The sequence below is a fragment of the Phasianus colchicus genome, chromosome 9, assembly GCF_987193195.1.
Source record: "Phasianus colchicus chromosome 9, bPhaCol1.hap1.1, whole genome shotgun sequence".
NCBI lineage: Eukaryota > Metazoa > Chordata > Aves > Galliformes > Phasianidae > Phasianus > Phasianus colchicus.
In genome coordinates, this window is record NC_143444.1 from 18,130,095 (window position 1) to 18,154,377 (window position 24,283).

Sequence of the window (24,283 nt, forward strand, 5' to 3'; positions counted from 1 at the left end):
CTCTGTTATCTGGCACCCAGTAGTAGTTTTCAGAACTGTCCCAGTTGAAGTCTGTCCCTCAAATACTTTTTAAAGACATGTATCAAGCATTTCACTTCACCAAAATTTTTGTGGTATCTAATTTGTGTTCTTATTGACAAATTCTCTAATTGCCCGATTTTTATGCTGTGAATAAAATCATCTCAAGAGATACCCTCATTTTCCTGTCTTGACTTGTTGGGGCTAGAGAGGAAGCAGCAAGAAGTCTTTCACCCTCATAGCTCTAGAGAGAAGATCATCATGTTAGCTCTGAGTAGTTGGGGATAGGGCCAACTCTCTGAGGATAAGCATGCCCCATGTTTTCCCATGTTTCAAATCATGAGGAAATCCAGATCCACTCAGTATGTGAAAGAATATTTGAAAAAAAACCTTAAGAGTGTGAACCATTTCTGAAGAATCTTTGCTGTAACACCTACTATTAATGCCTCATTCACAGAGGGAAGGATAATGCACTTCAGAACTACATGTTATAGGATTGGTATCTGACTGGAAGAAAATTCAGCTGAACTCTAATCGGAACTTTTGACTTGTAATGAGTTGAGTTTGTTTCACATCTGATTAATGCGCCTTTTTTCTTCTTCCAGACTGTTTTGCTGAGCTCATGTTAAGATTTTCTGCTTCTGCTATTATTTTATTGGGAGTGTTATATGGAGGACTAAATATGTTTACTCTGTTGCATGTGTGTAACATAAGGCGATCTCTGCCCTGGAGTACTGGCAGTCTAACACAGAAACAGATACTGTAGAGTGTGAGGAATTTGATTTTTTTTAGATTGAAAACAACGCTTTTAAGAAGGCATCTTGCTCAATTTCTGAAAAACTTAAATTGCCAAATTTCTATTGACAGATTTTGAAATTAAATTGATAAAATTATGCTATGTGACAATATTTATACTCAGAATCAATACGTGAATTCATAAGGCTACAACTCTCCATGCTGCTTTAGAGTGGATACTACAGCACTGCAGAGCTGATATACTGAGTTCTCTCCCAAAGAACAGCACTGACAAACAAATGAATGCTGTTTGTGGTGTTGAAAGATTGTATTGCGTACAGATATTTGTAAGCAAAGTAAGTGAATAAATTATTACTTAGTATTTATTCAATTATTAAGTACCTCTCAATTAACATTTACCATTGGAACATTAGTGCTGAAATGCTATATTGGATGGGAGCAATGTGCAATTATGGTTCTCTCATAGTTGTCCCTAAGCTCTTTTCAGAGAATTAGGTCACTGCAGCTCTTCTCACCAGCAACTGATTTCCCAAATATCTGTGGATTTATTGTGTCTACCACATAGCTTCTCATTGCCTCGGGCCCTTTCCTAGGCATTAATAACACCTTCCCAGTCTTTATGATGTTCCTGACTTGCTTATGGTACGTTGAGCTTTCCAAAAGAAGTCATGTTACCCAGTCTGCGCTTATCAGGTTTTTCTGATGTAGTCATAAAAGTGCTGTGTGCAAAATTCAGGCATTATGCAAGTGGCTTGCTGATTTGAACATGTGGACAGTGCTCACAGTCATGCAAGGGCATGTCATGGCATCTTTACTTTGAAGAATACAACTGTGCCTGCTTTTCTGGACAGCAGGTTTCTTTTTTTGTTGTTGGTGGGCTTTTGTTTGTTTGTTTGTTTGTTTGTCTGACAGATTATGTTGGGAACCACTTCCTCAGGAAGAAGCAAGATGCAACAAAACCTGCAACAGGGAGAGCCCCCAGAGCCTCTGCCTGGGTAGTTCCTGATACCTGCAGGGTAGGCCAGGATCATAGTGAGAAAACTGTGTTGAGTTTGAACTAGTTTATCCAGCACATGGAGTGATAAAGGACTTATTTCTAAAAATCACTACAGCATGGGCTGTGCATACATATCTCCAGCAAGTAAGAGGCCATTCAAGCAAATGGGTAGAAAAAACTCTGTGTCATCTTCCTCTGTAACTTTGAATCTCATTAGGTTATGCTCTCCTCTGCCTAGATAACAGGATGGTGATAGAGTAGTTGTCTCTGATAAATATAAAGGAAATTCCTATCTCATTTTCAACAATGTTACTGATATGTTGTTGAAGCTTCTACTTATGTAGTTTCTGATGACTTTCTGTACTGTCTCTCTGCCTTCTCATCTGTTCCACCCTTTCTGTACTTGCTGTCTTTGCTTTTTGTAGCCTGCAAAACTTATTCATTTCTTTAGCTGTATGTATTAAATATAAACAATGGATTTTAAGCTGGTAACTCATCCATACAAACCTCATTCTCCTGATGAAATATATTCTTAAATACTTGACTTTAATGTCAGTATTAATCAACACTTGGCTTTCAGTTAGATTTCTAGTTTTCAAATGTGAGGATCAAAACAAATATTCAGATTTGCTGAGGGCTATTTAATTGGCTTCATGCTATTCTGTGAAACTATTGGAATGCAGCCAATGGGCAAACATAATATTTTGTTATCAAAATGAGAAGTTTTTAATTTTTTTCCAACAGATTGGAAATTTAGTACAAGCTGTTCATATAATCATGAATCACCAGTGCAATAGCTAAGGTATGCTTTGCAATAGTTATTACTATGATATCCATACAGCTACTAACAACTCCAGGCTTTTTTAAAGACACTGAAATGCAAAATTTGGAAAAGTTATTGATAATGCTGTCAGTGGGTGAGTATTCCAATTATGAAACCCAGACACTATTTTGGGGCAGTATTGTAGGTCTCTTGAACTCTGTGCATAGAACTATCTATCTTGTTGATCAAGCTTTATAGAGTGGATTCCTATAGAAGGGATTCCAGAAGAAGGTGAACAGTTCAACATAATGTGTGGAGCAGTGATTACAGCAAAGATGAATATAAGATAATGCTCAGTACCTCCTGAGGGGGAGTTGGAAGAATATCTCTGTAGGACTCAACTGGTTGTGCTAAATGAAAAAAAAAAAAAAAGGAAGAGGTGGCTTTCTGTGCCAATGGCAAGTGTACGGTGTTTGGCTTTTCACTGTTGAGAATTCTGGTTGAAATTAGGAGTCTTAATATATGATAATACTGAGCATGAATAAGAGTTATTAGTTAAAAACTACCCAGAACTGGGTTGTTTTGGATAATTGAGAAGACAAAGAGAGGGTTATATCTCTTTCCACTGATGGATATACTGTTTATCTTTTGTATCTAGAATTTAGTAATATCTCAAGGTACCTCTAGATTCTTGCAGTAGTGATAGGATGTTTTGCCCTGAAAATTTTAAAACTCTGACATGCAAATTAAGAAATTAAAGTTAATATTGCAGAAACTGGGATTAATTCATCTTGTGTTACTTATGGAAGGTTTATAGTGATTAGCACATTGATACTTGCTTCTGTCAGAAAGAAAAGCAGGAGGAGCAAAATCATACCTCAAAAAATGTCAACATGCAGATTTCTCAGATTTGTGATTGCAGGTCAAAGTTAGCACATCCCAAAGCTTTGGGACAATGTGTTACAACCAGCATTTGAAATATTAGAATCTGTTGAATTCTGCAGGCCTACCTACACCATTTGCTCACTGGTGTACCTCACATGCTGGCATACAAAAAAAAAATAATAATAATAATGACTGGAGAGGTGGCCTTCTTTTGGCTTGCAGTTCATTTCTCTTTGCAGAGGGTTGCTTTTCTTTATTTACTTTTCTCTTCTGAGCTCTTGGAATATGAGTTATGCCAATTTGAATTTAGAATCTGTGCATCTTATTCGGAGACAATGTGTAAGTTACATATAACAATGCAGTTTGTCTAAGTAACTAAATTTCAGTGTATCTGCCTGAGTCCCAAGGGGGTCTAAATTGGTATGATGTGCACAGTGAGAGGTCTGGAAGAAGAGGTAAGCTACCCCAATTTAGGCTTCCTTCAGGCTTAATTGGCATTCTTCAATTTACTTAGACTCCCCTCTGTTGTTGGCCCAGCATCTTCTCCATAAGTCAATTTCTGTTTCACACTCCAGAAATAAAACAGGATTCTGAATGTAATCAGACTTATTATCTGATTTAGTCATTATTTTGTAGAGATTTGATTGCTATTTATGATCTGTAATAGAGGTCATTATTTTATTACTTGCTTTCTGGGTATGATTAAGCCACTTAAATGAACATTCTCAATTTAAATTAGTAAGAATAACATATTTCTGTTTTCTTGTAAATAAATCTGAATTTCTACAAATCTGTATGTATTATGATGTAGAATCAGCTTTGTGAGCACTTCTTAGAATATACAGATGTAGATTAATAAAATGCAAGCTAAAAATGTTATGTTCATACAAAAAATATTTTTAGTTTTGTATTTAAGACATTATCTCTAAAGCTGTAATCTCTTTATTCATGACAGATTTTTAGGGTAAAAGATGTAGTTCTTTATTATACATGCAGCCTTTAAAAGGAAAAGTAAAGCAGTATCACTCAACAAAGCTGTGTTTTAACAATAAATTTAACATTGTTAATATTTACTTTGTTAAAATTTATTTATTCACAGTTGAAGTTCCATCAATTTTATTTTTTTTTTCTCTGGATTCATATGGGCCTGTAAGAGAGTCTAGCAAGCCTTTAATGCTTCAGAGGAAAACAGCTAGGTCAATATCATACAATATCTAGTGAGCCTGTAAAAAGTGCCTAGTAGTGATATTTGCCTCTCATCTTGTCAAAATGAGAATATGGAAGGAAAAGAACAAACAGGAGATAGTGTGTGAATTGGGCAGCTCCTTCTTCCAGGAGGCAATACGTGCAGAAGTCTCAGGAGACCACATAAAGCTGAAACTAAAACCAGGCAAGAGAGTTAGACTGAGTGCATAGTCCTAAATTGAGAGACTCTGGATCTGAGAAAGGATGAAGTTCTTGATTTGCAGATGCATCATGTCATGCTTTATAGCTTTGTAGATAGCTTTATTTCTTTATCCTACAACTGTGCAATGGCTTCTCAAAAATAGTAGTATTTTATATATATATTTAGCAGTATTTTATACAAGTGATAGGACTACTCTTGGCAAAACATCCCATGGTTGACTCTAACCATTCCTCTCTGATTCTTCTAAACCTCCTATGGACCTGGAAATCCAAAACACAGTATACAGAAATAGGTTCCTCCCACACCCCTGAGCTTGTCCCAGTATATACAAGAAAGTCTTTTTAGCCCATTAAATCTGCACTGAGTTTGTTCTACACCAATACATAACTTCTAAGATTTTGCATCATTTCTTCATTTTTGTTCTCACATAAAAATATCCATTATAGATGCCCATTACATGTTAAGCATTGAGGCCAGGAACAACTGCACTGTTAATAATATACATGTTCACCTGCACATCAGGCAAAAATTTTGTGAGCTTGGGGAAGATAAGTTAAATACACATCAAATCTGGAGACAGGAAAAAAAATCAAAACATTCTGCAGAACCTCTCAAAGTGTTGAGCCAGCTGGGCAGTAGTAAACCTAAGAGCATAAGGTGCCTCTGAAAGAACTATAGAATATCTTATGAACTGTGTTCACCACTGGTCTGGCCCCAGGCAGTGCTCCAGTGTGCAAACTCAGGGCTATGTTGAAGGAACTTCAGCAACATTGCTGTGCATTAATTCTTTTTCCTGAAAGCATTATACTGATGTGCAGTTCCTGTACAGGACAGAACAAGAAATGCTAAGAGTTGTAGGCAGCTCTTAGTGGCTTTGAGACAGAGCTCAAACACAATCCACCTACTATTTAGACATCTTTCAACATCCCACTCAATGGAAAAAGGCTTGTTGGATGCTGTACCTAACATATGACTTTGTGATCAGGCATGAAGGCTTGCCAAACATGAACAGAAAGGGTGAGAAGCAGAAGGAAGGGAATGGTCATGATTCTTTTTTTTTTTTTTTTTTTTTTTCCCCACTGCTTTAGCCTCATGAAGTCTTTTTTTCTGCTGATGAAAAGATATGGATCACTTTCCCTTGGCAGAAATAAAAAATGTCCTGCTTGGTTATGAACTCTAGGAGCAGAAACAAAGGCAGCAGGAGACCAAGAACAAGAGAGTGTTTTCCATCTGCCACCCCAATACTGTAGGGTAATGCTCTTGTATTGGAATTAGTTCCTGTACTTTTCTTAAAGTGCTTTATTCCTCAGGAGCATCACCTTCAGTAGTAAATCTGCTTGCTCTGAATTTTTTCTTAATAGACTGGTAGGAATTGGGGCTTGTCAGTTTTCTATTGTGTCTATCACTGAAGGCTTGTTGGGAAAGTTTCATGTAGTGGTAAGAATTCAGATATATTGCTGTGGAGTGCAGGTAGCTACTGTATGATTTGTTAGGGAAATAAAGCAAAATATGGAAATATGGCCTTTTTTTTTTTTTTTTCTTCTACCTTATGTTCAAAATAATATCATCGCCATCTAGAAAAAATATGTTTGGTGAATTTCATTATTCTTCTGTTAATTTTATTTTGTCATTTATTTCTGACAGAAAGTGGTTGATCTTGAAAATGTTTGGGTACCCTCTTTCCCTTGTCCTATTTTTATGGCAACTTTCCTCTGATTGAAGATTTACCCATCACTTCTGTGTGGCTGCCATAATGGTCTACTTCAAGTGATCTTAAACTCATTTGTCTTAGTTCAGCATGCTAACTTAAAGATTCAGTAATTCAACTATTAATTGCATAAATAATATTTTTCAGCAGAAAATCCATTCATTATTTATGGAAGCTTCTTATATCTCTCTTATAAGTAACATAACCTTCTCTCTACATGTTTCTGGTCTCAGATTTTGACATCAGTGCTTGTTAAGCAGAAAAATAGTTGGCTGCACCAAAGAGACATTTTTCCTGGACCTTCCTCAGAAAACAGCATGCATGGTGAAATTGCATTCTTAAGTTAAACTTCTCCCTCTTAGAACAAATTCACTAAAATCAAAGTCTCACTTTTTATAACCACAGTAACTGTTTCTGGATTTTCAAGGTTAATTTCAGGTCTAAGATGAAGTAATTATGGCACATGCTATAAACCCCAAGCACTGTAAACTCAGCACAGACTTCTATATCACCATCTTGAAAGTAGATCAATCTCCTTTTATTCTAATATGTTACACTGTTTCTTCTGTTGCTTTTCCTTATCCTCATATTCATCTATTAAAATAAATAAGAAAGGAATCTGTTCCCAATTCATAAAAGAGAAGACCACTTTTACCATGAAATTTAGAATTTAAATGTATGTAGAATAAAAATGCCTAATTTGTACATTTTCCCCCATTGTCAGTTTTGTTGGATAGTAGCACACTACTAAGTTAAGGCTATTATGAAATGAGAATGTGAGTACTGCTGTCAGTGAGGTTCCATTGGCTGCACTAGTTATTGTAGCTGCACTTACTAAGTTGACTTTACTCCTGAATACATATAACCCATGCACTATGGATCCTTTTTTTTTTCATACAAAACATCTAAGAAGTAGGCAAGGAAAATTTGTATTTTTTCTTTAATTATTGGCAGATAATGAAAGAACAAACCACTTGCAGTGCCTCATACACGAATATTTCCTTGATGTTTATAAGATTTGCAGAGAAATTCTTTTTCTTTCTTTTTTCCCAATTTTTTGCAAACATGTGCTCATCCCAGTTCTGCCCAGGCATGAATATGAAATGCCAAACTACCACAAGAAAGTCTAAGCATTGCAATATATTTCCAGCCCAGCCAGCAGCTGAAAGTCTCATGAGACAACTTGCAGATTCCCAGCACCAGCTTATAAACCAAGGTGTTTACATAATTTCTGTGAGGTGGGGCTATGTATTCATAGAATTGTTAGCTCTAATAATAGCCAAATTTTCAAAGTTGCTCAGAATACATAGTGTTTGAGCCATCAGACCCTTACAGGTTAATAATAGAATAGTTGGTCAAAAACAAATGAAATAAGGGGCAAATGACATTGTATTACCTATTTTGCTTGATTCAGAATTCTTTATTTTAGCTGACTAGTGCCACTGTGTATTATAGCTGTATATTTTATTTATTACAAATTCATCTGGCCTTTCTAGCTGGTAGCCATTCAAGGCTTCAAAACATCTAGCAGTATTTAATTAAGATAGTATTTGAGTGTTCACATCCAAGTATTTGAGTAATTGTAATATGACATGTATGAGTAAGAGAGAGGAATAAAAGCCTGATCTTCATCTCCATACAGAATGGCAGAATTCTAGTTCCACTGGCCTGTGTATTGGGTCATTGGTTGGAAAGATGAAGGTAGCTTTGGTGAGCACTGCCAAAATTCCACTGCTGTTAAATTTTTATTACTTATGGTACGTACTTTTATTTTCTAAATCAGGCTGTTCTGAATATGAGGCACAGCTTCTTAAAGCTCAGTAGCTTCAAAGGAAAAAAATATCAACACTAAACATCTCCAAACTGAAATATCTGTGATAACATGGTGAAAAGATAATATTGGCAGGGTCACTAAGGACATAGGTGCAACGAACACTCTGTTTTCACTTTGATCCTGAATGAAAGATCATTAAAAAACTCTTTTTGATCGTGGATGGCATACCAGGAGCAATGATATGTATTCTAGCCCAAAAATAGAGTAAGGATGGAATGAACTCAAGTGCTACCACATATGATGGGGGGCTTCAGGATGCTTTAAAACATATGGGGCTTGGAAACCCAAAAGAAAACAATCAGTGAGTTTACAGAGGATACATTTTTTGAAGAAAACTCATGTATTATTGTTTCCTAAGATAGTTGCTGATGACAAAACAGTGTGATTTGTTGTTACAAATGGATGAAGTTACCTGTAAGAACCTATGCCTTCCCGTACTAAAATGTGGCGGAGAACAAAGGGCATTGCTAAGACTGATTTCTCCACCACAGTACCAGTATATTTTAAATTGAGGTAAAGTGCACTTTATGAGGAAATGTGAGAGAGCCGAAAATGACTTTTGATTTATTTTTATAATAAAAATCATTAAGCAGAATTTTGAATCCGTATATTTTTATTTTGTATGTAATACATATAATGTAAAAAAGAGCCATTTTTATGAAAAGGACGAAATAAGCTGTTGTTAACAATGAAGTCAGTATTTTATTGAAACCTGATAAACTTTCCTAGATAATTTGTTGGTTTCTTTAACAACATTTTTCAAGGCTGAAAAGGAGAAAAAAAGAACTTTATGTTTCACAGAAATGAAAAATGATTTCTGTGGCAGCTTCATTTGGTCAGGAAAACTTGTTTGAAGCTATTCATGGCTCCACCTCTCACAAACTTCTCATTATGTACTATAAATTACATATAGCACGCAGCATAAAAATCAAATAGAATTGTTTTTAAACCACAGATACAGACTGAGAGTTAATTAAATGAATGCTTGGGGAAAAATCCATGTGAGATACACAACTAGGAGATCCCTGCTGTACCTATTTAATGAAGTCTCATCCATTTGATGGCTCCTGGACCCACTCTTCAACACTTCCACAAAAATGTCATATTCTTTATGGAGGAAAAGTGTGGAATGTGCCTTACCCACATCAAGTACACCATTTTACAATTCCAATCCAATTAATTAAGCCTCTATTCTTCATGCATGAGTGGCCGTCTCTCAGTTACACACCCAAGGCAAAGCTCCAAGGGGGCCAGTCAGTCAGCCAAAAAAAGAAGGTACATTCCCAGCTCTCATTTACTTAAATACATATTTTTTGGTAGAAACAAAATGTTTAAAATGACTTCAAATAAAAGTGTGAGTATTTCTCCAGGGCCAGAGCATCAATAACTTATGTCTCGGGAAAACGAGTTTTTATTATTTTTATTTTTAATGCATAGTCATAATTAAAGCAGGGAGGAGAGGACAGCCTCCTCTGTGAATGAGAAAATGAGACTCAGTATAGTGAGATGGGAGGGTAGAAGGAGACTTGTGATGCGTGATTAAATGAGGAGGCAGTATGGTGAGGGCAGATGAGACACAGCGCAGTGGGAGTATGGAAAGCACTGTGAAAGAAATAAACAGAAGACAAGATGTTAAAGTACCATAACCTGACTGCACTCCTAAAGAGTTAAAAATGAACTGATCATCTGTCAGGAAAGCTTACATGAGGGGTGAGAGCTGATTCCAGTCCCACCTCCCTAGGTGGGAAAGTTGCTCATATGTGACTGAGGGAGAAAAGTAACTATTTTCTTCTTACTGCACAGCATTGCACTGTTATTTTTAGTGCTCAGTTTCTAAGTATGTTTCCTACAGATCATCTGTCATCTGAGAGTTAAAAACAATCATGCTATTTTTCTGCAATTATATAGAGTCTCTCCATTTATGCACTTGTTTGTTTATTTTACCTACACTGATCGAAACCTCAATCAGATTCCCTGTATTGTTTAGACACCTGAGATTCAGTTCAGATATACACATGCTCAAGTTTTCTCTTATAATGCAAACTCACTCCAGAATGAAAGTACAAATTTCAAATAGTAACGTATATAAAAAGCTACATCTGCCACCTGAGTATAATCTGTGTGCCAATGCAAGGTCACAGGCAGAGATGACCTTTTCCAATATTAGCCATAGTAGTAGAAAACGTTGCAACTCCCTCTTGCTATTGCATGCCAAATGATTGTTATTCTGTATGGGAAGAATCATATTAGTACTGCCCAAAGGCAATGGCTGTCGTTGTGAATAGTTAATCATTTTAGTAAAAAAAAAAACCACCCTGGTAGATGTTCAGGGCTTGCCAGAGGAATTTGGGGTGGAGGTTGGAACTGGCAGGCCTTGCTGGTACTGTAACACCTGTTCCTCCCCCCTCTTCCCAAGTACTGTTTTATGTGCCAGTATGTACAAAAAGTCGATGCAAGTATGCCCTTGACAGGTGATATTGGGCCAGAAGATTGTTTCACTTGTTGCAATTACACCGTGGAACTTTTTTACGCTTCTTTTGCAGAGGTGCGATTTCCCAAATGAAATTATATTTTCCAACTGGATTGCAAATTTGAGGCATTTCACCTGTTTATATACCTCTTCAATTTGTCATCATTGATGCTAGAAGGGAAAAAATCTGAAACAAAAAGGGAAAGCTGACAAGTCCTAAAATTAAAAAATTACTGATTAAGCCACTTCACTTGTTCTTTCATTCCGGTTTTGTAGTCCAGGAAACAAATGTTTAATCTAATTTGGATAAAAGGATTCATTTTGTGATAATCCATGAAAATATAATATCCTTACAAACCTAGATTTCTCATAGGAAAATGTTATTGAGACTTTTCTATTAAACTAAAGATACTGTGTAACAGAGTGAGTTGAATATTGCCCGAACAGTGTTTCTGAACATTTATCAAAATTGTTGCTTAGTTCAAGAAAATTCATATCTCAGTGTATTCACAGTTTTCCAACATTTGCATGAACAGTTTCTGTTTAGGTTGAGGTTGGTTTGTTCCCTAATATGTATCAGTTCATTCAAAACCAGGGAACAGATATAGTATCAGGTGATTTGATAACCAACCACAATCATAATTGCAAATAATCAATGTTTTACTGTGCAAGCAACCTAGAAGATCAAAACTGTTCATTAGAAATGCAAACATAGTTATTTTATGCGAAGTCTAGTTTAGGTATTATTCATATGCAGAAAAAATAGAAGGATCAATGCCTGATTGTCAAATGCACTTAATAGACATAGTACCAGCATTCAGACTTAGTCCACAAACGTTCATTAAAAAGAAAGTCAAAATCTTACCACAATTTCTTTTTAGCAATTGATTAAGCAGAACATACTGTTTAATAGTAGAAAATATTTATTTTCACTCAAAGGTGTTTTCTTTTCAAAATAGAAGGAAATATAAGTAACGACATTTACCTTTGTTTTGGTGCGTTGGCATCTTCACTGTCCTTATCGGAGTACTCAATCAGAATTGGACCTTCTTTGTGCATAAGGCTAGTAAGAAACATTCATTGCCACAATGTACATAACCTTAAGTTATTTCAACAACATAAACACCTTTTAAAATGTGAGAGCAAAATTCATAATCTCTTCCCTAAATTACAGGGTATCATACCAGCAAGCAGTGCACTGAGTTTCTTCTAAATATTAACATTCCAAAATTAGGGCTTTTGGGAAGCTGGAGGAATTGTTATCTCTGAAAATGCTGTAGTCTTCGTAATGACTTTTACCTTGTTTATTAAGGAAATTCTTTAGTACTGGATGGAAAAAAAACCTCTAAAATATGATGCCATTACACTCAATGCAGTAAGTCATATTTGAGTCTGCAAAGAGTTTGGAACAGTAACACTGAAAGGTGTAAGAGTTTGGATAACTAATAGTAATAATCTGAGAAATTAAATGACAGCTATTGTAGCTATGCATTACCCCTAAAACAGATAAGAAAGGGTCTCTAAAATATCAGTGGCCTTATATAAGCTGATTTCAATAATAAAATCATTGATTTCACTAGTCTGCATCTGTTTCACTACAAGTGTCCTCTCCATGTATACACAGTTATGTTTTTACTTGGCTTCCCTTTGCCCATTTTAAGATGCCCCTAACAAAGGACACATTAATGTTGACCTCAGTGAATAGACATGAACTTTCACAAAATAGGTAAGCAATGCCATTAGAGAGTAATCAGTGTACATAATCTCTTTCTGCTGTGAAGCACCCTACCAGTCTCCTCTTGGAAAGGGAGCTGTGAGTAACCTATAGCAAAGCTCATTTGAGATTGTAGGTCATACTTAGAGTTCACAATTGATTTTGAACTGATTCAGAAAAGGAGCAAACTCCATCACCCACATCCCAGATTTCTCACAACCACTATCCTGTCATTTTACAGTGTGGAGGCATCTAACCCATTTCTCTCCCATTCTACTGTAGAAAGTGTAAAGAAAAAATATTTTTCCTATTAGAGAACCTTTATTCTCAAGAGCAACAGATGTGAATAAGTCCAACTGTGGAGCTGAACTGAGATGTTTGATTGAAATAGCAATGGGTTTGGGTGAAGTCATAGCTAGGGGCCAATATAAACTTCATGATTATTGCCCATGCACTGAACTGAAATTCTAAATATAAAACACCTTGAACTCTGTGACAGTTCAACTTTGTTTTTCTATGTCTTTCCAGTGAACTCAATGCCAGTTTTAAGTTTCTCTTGACTTTCAGATTTGATTATAAACATTTTCACAGTTCTCCTCATGCATTATTTCATTATTTCATTTACTGTGAACTTAGTTATTAATTGTTGTGGGTTTTTTTTTTTTTTTTTTTTTTTTTGCAAATGTGTTAGGGATTTCTTGTAAAGCTTTTTGGCTGTGTTTGTTTTTAAAGCCCATAAATCTTACCCTATTTTTTAAGACAACAGATTACTTAGACTTTTAGTAATATGTTGAACTGAGTTGGTGTTTTGTTTTATTTCTTATCCGTCAAAAAGGCTGCAGATATTTAGTGATGCTAATTAAGAAGCAGAGTACTCAGCAGATTAAACTAGTAGTTTTCTTTACGTACAGTCGTCCAAAATATATTCCTTTCCTTCTTTCTTACTGATAGCCTTCCACTATTGTCAGAATTGATGTCATTATTGATCTGCTCCACAAGAATGTGTACCCAGGAAACAATTAACTGGGGAGAGAAGAAGTCATATCTTTTTAAGTGATTTTTCTTAACTAATATTAACTAATCATTTTACATTAAATTTAGTATATAGTATATTTCTTTGTATTAGTAGTATTCTCGTTGTTGACTCTTTCTCCATCAATTCTTTTCCTCTTCCCTATAATAAAATAAGAAAGACAGATTACTGTAAATTTTGGCATGAAAAGGTATTTGCATCATTTTCTTATAAGTCACATGCTTTGGATTTCCTCTTGTTTATGATATATTGAAATGTCTTCCAGATGTCTTTAATTATAAAATTTTTCGGGAAAGCAAAGTAATCCATAATAAAATCTCTTCTACATTTTAAAAAATAGTCAATAAATTAGTGTACTGCAGCTTATCAAACTGCCACATAATTCTACAGCTGACCTTAGTGCAGCAAGGTCTGGCATTTTCTAAAGACAGCTGGTTTTATCAGAGGCAAAGCAGGCTTTCCCAGGCATACTTTTTGTTCCTCTTCCAAGGGAAAATGTTTCCTTCCTATGACCAATCCCACAGTGCGAGCACTCATTGGTGCAAGTGGCCCTGACTTCCTACACAAATCTGACCACCTCTGCTGCACTGGCTTAGAAGTAACTTTGTGACATGGTCTCTGCCAATGTTTGTATTCAAGACAGAGAGAGAATATTTTAGCTGCTGGTAAGTGATGTGGATGCTTGCTGCATCATGAGGTTTCCATTTATAAACTTAGGGCAGTTGACCAGACTGTTATGATAAAATCTGAAAGAAAAGACAATTATATCAATATCAGATCAATTTTCAGTGTCATACATGTGGCAGGAGGAGAGAGAGAGGAGGGAGGCTTTAATAATAAGAGACAGTACCAGAGGTCAAAGAACTAGAGGATGGACAGTAGCTATGAATTCTTTAAAATCTTCTCTGGATCCTCCCCCTGTACTCAGAGAACTGATTGTTCATCCTAAAGACACACTTGCTAAAGAAACTTGTTTTAAGCCAGTGTTTTTATCAGATGTTAAGGTAGGCAAAGCCACAGGAAACAGAAACCAGCTTTGCAATTTCTGTGACTGATTCTATGATGTGTGTCGGAGTCTTCCTTAAAAACTTGTTACTAAAGAAGTTAATATCTGAAAGAAAGATATGACTGTGAAAGCATTTTGGTGAAATAGCAGTTCAGCATTGAATGAAATTTGCTCATTTTATTGCCTCATGGGTTTAGGGGTTTTCAGGCTTGACCTCCCAGGAGACAATATTCTGATATCTCTCTGGGAAGTAAGGACTCCAGACATGCTACAGCCTATGGTCTGAAAACCAGGGGTACAAAGAAAGAAGTATGTCTGTTACTAGCCAGATGTGGGCCCTTGTGGCACTCCAAAATGGATTTGAGACAGTAGGTCAAATGCTAGCATCTCTGACAGAGTGAGTATATGGTTACCATATACTCCTTCACCTTGTCTTTTCAGAATTAGTACTGTGTCAGAGGAGTAAAGGGGAAGAATCAAAAAAAAAAAAGAGCTTAATATGATATTTTGTGAGATCTTTTTTTTTTTTTTTTTTTTTTCTCAGTGACCAAATGCATCAGGATTTGTAATAAAAGCAAATTGCTGTTAACAGAGTTATCCCACATTCTCAGGTGGTTTAGGTGCTGTCTGAGTGGTGAAAGAGACCTCTGTTGGCTTACACTAATCTCAAGACGCTTGCCTTTTCTCACTAATTTGCCCTGTATACTGTTTCATCAGCTAGATTTGTAAGGAGGAGTTAACAGCCACACTGAAATCTAAGCTTTTTTTTTTTCCTTTTTAATAGAAGGATAAATGCAAAGGTTTTGCCCTACTTGCATTTCATTGCAGAAGCAGCACAGCATAGAATCTGGACCCAATTTACAAATTCTGCAACATTTAAATATTTTTAGGTAAAGGCAAATTGCACACGAATTTAGAGCTACCCAGAGTAAGATGGTAGCAGGACATATGAAGGAAGGAGGGAACTGCTGACCTCACTATAGCAGTCGGCTTGGCTGAAAGCTATGAATGTACTTTGAAATTAGTGTAAAATACTAATGCTTCCACCCCCCCTACACCTTCCCTCACAACCCTCTCAGTTTTGAGATGTCAGAATCTGTTGGTCCTCATTTTTGGAATACTTCTAGATCTAGTTATTTCTTGACAGTAGTTTTGCAGCACCACTGGCACTTGCCAGTGCACAGGTGGCTGTGCTCCCAGCTGTCCGTTAGAGCAAGCAGCACAAACTGCCTCCTGAGGTGCCCTGCACCTGGAAGCTGGTGTTTCACAGAGAAACAGAAGAACTTCTGAGAGAAAAAGTGAGCTCCAAGCAACAAAGAAGAGGTAGTTTTCTTTTGAAAATGCATTTAAAGTGCTTCCCAATATTTTTGTGTAACTATAACTGTGCAATCTATACTATAAATGCCTAGGAGGGGGATTTGGGGAGTACTGCACAGCTCTCAAAATGGCGGCAGTACGATCACCAGTGCTGCCAGGGGCTCGTGCAGAGGACATGAGAGGAAAAGAAGAAGTGCCAGAACCCAGGTCTCTAGAAGTATTACACTGGGTCTAAAACACCTCAGAACTGGCTTTTATTTTCATATTTCACTTGCTCTTCACAGCTGCAAAAACCTAAAGAGGGCTACAGCTTCTTGCAGCCATGTTTATGGGAGTGCAGTTAGGTACCTCAGCCCATCTGTGCAAACAGGGCTGCGGAGGAACTTGTGGGATATTTGCTGAATGTATCTTCCATCAGGGAATATTTATTTGTTAATTAATTTATTTTATGAAGATTATACCTGCTACACAGTGTGGTTCTTCACTGATAACTCTTTCTTCAGAGTTTACAATCCATGACTTGGTGGGAAGTGCAACACTATAATCTGCATCCTGCTTTTGGAGTGAGCAAATAATGTGAGTTAATACACCTTCATAGTGACTGCTCTTCAACTTTTTTGTTGTTCTTTAATTTAAATATTTTTGAAATGTATAAATGGGACCTTGATATCCCCTTTGCAGTGGACTAAAAAAGAAGTGTGTAAGGAAAATATCCACACAAAATTAGAATAACAGAATGCTGATATTCTGTATTTTCATTTTGCTACACTAAATTTCAGTCAAATGAGAGGAAAACAAATAAAAGGTGGAAGCAGCATCCAGTCACAGAAACTGTCCATGTGTGCAGGAATGGGACTAGGGAAGCCAGAGCCATGGGGTGTTGAACCAGATGAGTGATGTCAAGAACAGCAAGGACTCCTGCAGCTATATCAGCAGCACAAGGAAAGCCAGGGAAAATATGGGCCCACTGCTTTTGTCAGTTGTGAAGACAGACTCTTCTCAGTGGCACCCAATCAGAGAAGAAGTGACAAGATAATTCCATTTAAATGTAAGACATGCTAATTTATTTGTTTATTTATTTGTATGATTATTTTACTGTAAGGGTGATTGAACGTGGGAACAGATTGTCTAGAAAGGTTGTGGAGTTTCTGTCCTTAGAGATGTACAGAACAGGACTGAGCAACCTGGTTTTGCTGACCGTACTTGGAGTAGAGGTTTGGTCTAGGTGGTCTCCAGAGGTGCCTTCCAGCCTCAAATATTCTGCAAAGCTGTGAAATTCTATTATTTGGTTTAAACCAATAGCTCTGCTAACAATCTGAACTAAATTAATCTCTCTTTACAGAGAGATTTACATCAACTGAATGTTCATTAACAAACCTCTTGTCAATTTAATATAACCTAAACCTAAGTATTCTGTAAAAGCTTTTATCAAATTAGAGGGCAGCAGAAATTTGTGCAGCTTGCAGTTCCAATGATATATATACATATATCATTGGATATATATATATATTTTTAACAAATAAATAGCTTTTTCTGTAAGTGAAACTGTGAAACTATCTGGAAGGAAAAGTGAAACTTGCTTTATTGCAAGTAAATGAAGGTCAGAGGTCATACTAAGTAAGTTGAATTAAAAATCTGAATTTGTTTACAATAGTAATGACATTTAATAATAATGCAGTGAAGAAATTAGAGCATTTGCTATACCCTTATCACATTGACAAGAGCCCTTTTGAGCTTTTGTTTGAACTTGTGTAGGTCTTCCTCTTTTCATCAAATTTCTCTGACCCAACTCAAGTGTCTCATGGTTGTAAATATTTTAAGATGCAAGTTGCTATAATTTGTAAGAGACTATAGGTGGTAGAGCAATGTAAATCACACTGAGAAAGTAAGTGCAGCCCATTGCTGTCATTGACTCCAGAAGGAGGGATGCCTGCATGTGCTGAAAAAGGTGAAGGCTGAGTTAAAGCAGATCAGGTCTGCTTTATTTTACACCTTCCTGTTGGCTGTTTCGATCAGAATTCTGCATGGTCCTTAAGTTCAGTCGTGTTCTTGGGATGCTAACCTGAACATGCTTTTGCCACTTACTTTCACAAATAGCCAACGTTACTCACCCTCCTTTGTGCTCTGTAACTGCAGCCACTGACCGTAAGCTGCATGGGGTTGACTGTTACTCGTGGGAAACTATATGCCTGTTTTGCCACCCTTTGATCTGATTGGGCTTGCTTTGAATAGCACATTATGCACTTCAGATTGAATTAATGTATGTTGAGTTGAGTAGTGGTACTACATGAGAAAATAAGGTCCACCAGGCACCTCTCTGGCTAGATGTGTATTGCTGACAGTTTTTCAAATCTCAAATTAAAATAGAAGAGTTTGTGACCCTCTCCATTCCTCAAACAGTGTACAGGGGTTCAAGGCTATTCCTTCTGCTGTGAGCCTTCCTCTCCATTCTTGTTACATATGCCCAATAGATATTTCCTTATATACCTAGTACATGAACTTTCCCTCCTTCCTTTGGCAGTAATTCTGATATTTGGCAGCAAAAAAAAACCTTTTCTTGCCCTTCTTATTGTAGGTGAATTTCCAGTACATAAACAGATTCTTTTTTAACTAGTTTAGTATGCACAGTTTTATCTTATTTTTTTTGTCTTTTGTCCAACTCCATTTGGAAACAACTTGCTGTCAAAGATTTATTAAAATTTTTAAGTTCCCTTCTAATGCAAATTCTGATTCAGTCTCTAGTAGTGCAAGATGTTGTAACCCAATAATACTAAGTCTTCTTTTCTTAACTCTTAAATGTTTCCCTTCCTCTTTTCCTTTGCTGGATATGTGAGAAAAGTAGTTGCCTCTGCTGCTTAATGCATTGCAATTCAAACATTTGCTCTGTCCATGTAATTTTGAATTCCAAACCTGCTGGTGGTTCCTAGATTTAGGGCTCTGAATATGAATTCAACATTTTTAAATGAATCACTATGAACAGTGTTTCTGTCAGTCTTTTTTTTTTTTTTTTTTTTTCCTGGAAGTCTTTCCCAATTTTTCAGACACAAACCCTGAAAAAACAACATTCTCATAAATGTTCTAAATGCAGTGAAAAATCTTTTTATTATTTTTTGCCTGTTTCTTTAGAGTCCTTTCCCTCTTTCAATTGCCTTTCAGTCCTGCAAGTGCTGTCCTTGCACATAACTGGGGTCATTCTTATTTGTGAAGTGATTACATCTGAATTTAAAAGGGCATGGTGGAATTTTGTAAATTAACTAGGCAGAAAGTCTTGAGGAGCACTTTTTACCTTCTGTTGCAACAGTCAGTGGGATACAGATTCTACTTTTCATCTGCTGGTTGTGGACAGTTTTCTTCTAAATCAAAATCATAGATAATGTCCCAGTTCTCATCAGTACATTTGGGTGTTAGTAATACATCCCTTCATAAAAACATATCAACGCCAAAAGCAGGAACAATGAAGATGTATAAAGAACTGGGATACGTTATTTGATTTTGGTCATTTAGCACACACTCCATCCTTCATTCATAATTTCATACTGATGCTAATCGGTTTTATTCTTTGAGCCAAGGTTTTTTATTCTCTGTTATGCTACCTGTACTGTCTGAGTATTACTATACCTATACTATACTGTCTAGGTATCTATACTATACTATCCAGGTCTTCCTGTTGATGTAGTTATGAGCTTCAGACCCATTATCTTATACATAAGGTCAGAATTGTTGATTCCAACATATATCACTTTACATTTCCAAACATTAAATTGTATCAATAATTTTGTCACTTAGGCATTCATGTCATAAAATCCTTATATATGTTCCTTCACAGTCAGCCCTTGTTCTTACTATGTCAGTCATTTTTCCAACCTCTGGATCAAGCATCTGACTCCCCTGTCTTACTTCTGGAGCCCTTTGAAAGCAGGCTAATATCTCCCACAGAATAATGTTGCCTAGTGCTGGAAGACTGAGTCCCAGGCAGGAGGGGGAAAAGAAGGCATTGGAGGCATGTTCCAGAAGGTGGAAAGCTAATGTACTTATGCACTGTGCAGCTTTAATAATTGATAGAAGTAGTTAAAACATAGCTCTTGAATGACTGTGCAGGGTGCTGAAGAATATTTTTCCCCAGTTGGGCCCCTCGCCATATGTACAGTATTATTACTGTAACTGTATTGTACCATATAAATGAATGATTTATATAGTGATTTATCCACTGTACCATGACTGTGTGACCAGTCTCTATTACTAGATCATATTCAAACCTTTACAATAGCAATATATGCAACTTTGTATTCCAGAGCATTACCTGCTCTTTAAGCAATAAGACCCAATAGGGTGTACATTATTGGCTGCTAGAGCGTGCCTCCATGTGCTCATTAAGTATAAGCCTGGAGACAAAATGCTGGGATTGCATCCATGAAGAAGCAAGCTAGTCATACAGTCCCAAAATTGTTTTCCTGGGATGAGAGTGAACATTTTTAATTTTTACAATAAATCAAAAAACAGTTTCTTTCCCATTATTCAGTCTGTTCCCAGATAAATAGATTGAAAAAAAACATTCAAGTGACAGTAATCTCTTAGGCAGATTTTAACTAATGGCTTTGAATACTTTTGACTGGTGATGCTGTGGTATGTGGTATCCTGGAATTCTCAAAGGTGTTTGAGGGATGAACAAATCCTGTCTTAACTCAGAAGAGTTATTAATTTTATTTATCTGTTTGTTTATTTTCTTTTTCTTAGAGAGTGGAATCAGTTATTACCATTGTGATAACTTTACACTTCTGCAGCATTTGATGCAATGCTGCAAACTTGGCTTGCAAGGCAGTTGATTTAAAACAGTAGAAAGCATCCTAAAATTTGTTACTCTAAATTTTATTACTGACATATGGATATGAAAGGGCATAATTTTTATTACTGACATATGGATATGAAAGGGCATAATTTTGGTAGCTAGATCTAATCAGCACTTTGTTTATAAAGAGCATCAAAAACACACATCAATAGTCCGTCTTAGTGCATCTGCATTCCAGATCTTTGTGTAGTATAAGCTAACTGTTCCTTTCAGTTTTCCTGAACCCCAGCTGGTCTTGCTTAATTTCACACTATTTTATATTCTGTTTATTACTGAGGCCAACAAATATTTTATTTTAGCTGTTTGTACATGTTAAACAAACATGGGATCCTGGTGGAATGTCTCTGGCAGAAACATGCAAATTCCTTATACCCTCAGAGTCCCTTCCACACTTGAAGGAATGGGCTCAGCCAGTTAAATTAGGCACCCAAACAGGAAAACCACAGACACACGATTACAGTTTCAGCCAAAGCTAAATGGTGCAGCATGAAAGTCATGTTGTTGTTTGGTTTTTCACAGTGAAGCCTGCATGAACAGAGACAGCTGGCATTGTCTCTGTCAAAGCCTGCCTGCAGGAAGCAGGAGAAAGGGGATTCCTGCTCCATGGAGCTGGCAAAATCTGTTTAGTTTTCCTCCTTGAAGAGATCATCATAGGTATCAAACAACAAAAGAACACATTTAAGTTTCCAGACAGTTTCTAGTCATGTTTTATGTGCCTTGAGACTCAAAAAAGTGTAGGGAGTTTAGGCTTAATTTTTCTACAGATTTCTGCCCTGGTTGAAGTCACCAGAGTGCGTGCTGCTTGCAGTGATTATGACTCTCATGGAGCTGCTGGTGAAGAGGCAGAGACTATCTGATGGCCTGGTGGGTAGAAAACTCATACAGGAATAGCTAAATACAGATGTTCCTTTGAGACCCTTGAGAGCCGTGGCCAGCTCTTGTTGTCAGCACTACCAAACTTGGGCATTTAACACAAATTTGGTTGTGCACTGTTTCAACAGCCAGATGGCCAAGAGTTAAGATTTCCAGTGTACAACTTGTAGTACTTCACTTATGCAGCCTTTAACCACTAGGTGAGTATGTACCTTAGAAATACTTAAGGCAGATAGAATTCTGACTACAGGTTGCTGGGCCAGTCCTTTAGAAAAAGGTGGTGAATGTGACTAGGTCTGTCATGATGAAGCACAAGTATGCTACTTTATTTATGGAACCTGAGCTGCGTCTTATGCTCTCATGCACTCATTTTGCTACTATTGCCAGATTATAGCTAAAGTATGAGGTAGTGCTTGATCAAGTTTCTGTCTGGTTTCACAGTGTCTTACATGGAGGATAACAGACTGAGCTGTGCTGACTTCTACTTTGCTTCTGAGGAAAGCCTGAGTGGTATTTTTTAACTGTGAAACTGTAAGCAATTTGGCCCTTAGCTTCCTTAAAGCTACAGCTTCTACACATGGAGTGCTACAGTGATCAAGATAGACTGCACTAACCAAGCCACAGTACCCTCATTTATCTGGCACAGAGCTTTTGACTGTCTACTTTTAAAATTCTTGAGATCTGAAAATTATTTTCTAGCTCTTTAGTCCAGAAGGGCCCAGTTGTCTTGATTTAACTCACAGCTATCGTAGTAGATATTCCATTTTCAAAGGTACTGAGCCAGGTTGCATACAGGTATCTTTTTGAGTGAGAGATTTTTTTTTTCTGATGATTTGATGGTACAGCAGATATTGATTATAATTTAGTATTGTTCCCTCAACAGGAATTTCTCAAGACAAAGTATTTGTAGAGTGAAATAAGAGTGGTCAAAGATGTAGGTACTTGATTTCTACAAGAACAGAAATTTTGTTTTGTTAGTCCTTTGCAATGTCAGTGGGTGGAAAGGGCCAAGGGATGGCTGTTTGCCTAATGATAGTGCAGGATACATCTGGGAGGAAGCTCGAAACTCTGTCACAGTCTGCAAACAATCTAAGTCACATCAAAGATGTCTGCTCTTTGACAAAAATCAGTGAAATAGGGAGCTAATGAGGGAGCTAATGAGAATAATGAAATAAGATGTGTCATTTACGCCAGCGTTCATATGAGTGTTGATCCATGTTGATTTTACAGTACTTAGTTGCAAGATGGCTTCTTCCCAAAGCTGAACAAGCAGTCTGTGGCTGGCCTCACTCTTTAGGTCTGATAAGCTATGACAGTAATGCTGTAGTTAATACTTCCTGGAAAGGTGATATCTGTCTGCCTTGAGTGCACACATTTTGGGCTAAATATTGAGAAATCACAGGTATGTAGTGCAAATCCTGGGTGTGCCAGCCAAGCCTGTAGAAAAATGCTCATTAGGATTAATCGCTAGCAGGGTGACTAATGCAAGGGGAATTAGGTGCTTTCCTTCCTGAAACAGCAGAGATTTGACATAACTTTCAAAGGGGCTTCAATAGAAGGCAGTTGGGTGCTTTGTGAAATAGGCATGCTAGTTTGTTTAATTTAGAACTGCTTACTTTAGACCTGAGAATACTATACTAAGCTAAAGAGATATATTACAGCATACTCCACAAATAGATTTCAAACAAAATATCTTACTCAGTATGGAAGAAATGAGGTACATAATTGTCCAATCTACATTAAGAACGTTAAAGGCAGCAACATATGAAAGCTGTCTTACCTCCTGCTCTGCTCTTTCAGCTGTGCCAGATTTTTATGTTTCAGGAACCATGTTTATGAGTGATGTATTTGTTATAGCTCATCTCTGTCTTGTTTTCTTAGTAACTTCTGCATATAATATGAGGAAAAAGGGTTGCAGCCTAAAATCACAAATGTTGAATTTTAGGAAGAAGTAGCAAATGAAGGCTCATTTTATTAATACTTCTCCAAAGTCTTTACTGGGTGAAATATTACTTAATATTACTTACTGGTAACATTTGCGTGAGACAATGGGATTTTTTCCTTGTGAGTGCTGTAGGCAGCTAATGGCAAATTCTTTTGAGTGGTATGTAATTGTTAACCCCATAAAAAGAAAACTGAATAGCTGTTTTTATCAATAAAGCTATACAGAGTTGAATACCAGTCAAAAGAAAGTTTCAGTATAATGTAGTGTTTAACCATGATGTACCACATTCCCAAGTAACACACTGCTATTTGTATTTTCACCTTGAGAGCTTTTTATTTTGCCTCAACATTTTTCAAAATTTCATCCACATTACATGCTTCGTTTTGGATAATTTATCAGGCAGGGTGAGGATATTTGGAGATCCTTTCTAAAACTCTTAATCATTTTTCAAAGAAAGTTAGCGGAAAGGGTAGATTTTCTTGATAATCCTTTCAAAATTAAAATATAACAGAAAAACAGTATGTTTAAGTGACATTAAGGGTCTTACTTAAACCAACTAAAGCTGGGAAATTCAAAGGGAGTAGGGCTGTCTTGGATACAGCCCTCATGTGTTACAGCTGAGAGTGGGGAAACAGAAGTTGAGAGAGCAGTTCAGATAACAATCTTAACAGTTGGAATATTACCTCAACTCCAGTAGTCTGGACAAGAGG

At 36.7% G+C, this 24,283-nt stretch overlaps 1 protein-coding gene across 6 annotated transcripts in view; it reads left to right on the plus strand.

Annotated features, from left to right (window-relative positions):
* The window catches only part of LOC116243490 (uncharacterized), a 226,471-nt gene that overhangs the window by 23,977 nt on the left and 178,211 nt on the right, over positions 1-24,283 (plus strand). For 2 of the 6 annotated variants that reach the window (XM_090146396.1, XM_090146400.1), the window contains exon 1: positions 16,583-16,957. The exons of 1 other annotated variant lie outside the window; for it this stretch is intronic. The gene's annotated coding sequence lies outside the window, so the exon portion shown is untranslated. Of the gene's footprint in view, positions 1-15,832; positions 15,916-16,582; positions 16,958-21,186; positions 21,620-24,283 lie in introns of those variants that run through there. 3 more of the 6 variants (XM_090146399.1, XM_090146398.1, XM_090146397.1) reach the window with 2 other exon arrangements.